We start from the raw sequence: 933 nt of genomic DNA on the forward strand, positions 1-933 counted from the left end.
GACCTGATATTCCATTTGATAATGTTAGAAATTGGCAATTTATAAGTTTAAATGCTCTTAAAATCTCAGTATTTTAGAGAGGATGTTAAAATTGTCAGTCATAGGTTGCACTGGATAATAAAAAAAATTAAACCAGAGGTTTGATTGCAGATTATTTATTATTTTCTTTGTTTTGTATCAGATGTAAACAAAACAAACAAATCATACCAAGCATAGAGCACAATTAGTAATAAATTGCAGATTGTATAAGTGCATTGTATAATGTGTTATTATGCAACTGATATAACTATTTAGGCTTGAGTCAGAGAGAGGTATAAAGTAATCAAAGGAGCAGCCACTCTGGCAAATTGGTCAGTTGTTAGTTACAGCACATCACAGTCCTTTTCTAGATTTTTACTTGCAAATATAAATATTCAATTTCAGTTCTTATGTTCCTATAAATGATGTATAAGAACTGCTAGTTGATGATGCGTTAAGATAATTGACATTTTACAGGCCTTCTGCAAATAGTCAGTTTACAGAGTTTAATGAATTACATGATAATGGGATATATTTAGTTTATAAAATTTGTAATTTATTCCTTATTGTGCTCTGTAGCAGTCAAATTTGTTTGTATCTCCTGTGAAAAGCAAAGCAGTAATGAAAAGGCTGCAATTGAACATTCAGTGATATCCTGAATGTTGACTGAAATGTGATCCATTTTTAACTTTTTGACCTCTTTCTAAAGTGCTGATTCTTTAATCAGTATTTAAACTTTTATGTTCCAAATCTTTGATATTATCATACAAAAGCACACAATTGATTATAGTCAGAGGACACATAAAGTGTGGATAGCATGTATAGCTGTACTATACAAACATTATACATTAACTAGTCATTTTCTTAGTAATGGAAGAGGTATTTACCTTCAGTGCAGATAAGACATAAAGTGAC

Source organism: Penaeus monodon, chromosome 23 (assembly GCF_015228065.2).
Source record: "Penaeus monodon isolate SGIC_2016 chromosome 23, NSTDA_Pmon_1, whole genome shotgun sequence".
Taxonomy (NCBI): Eukaryota; Metazoa; Arthropoda; class Malacostraca; order Decapoda; family Penaeidae; genus Penaeus; species Penaeus monodon.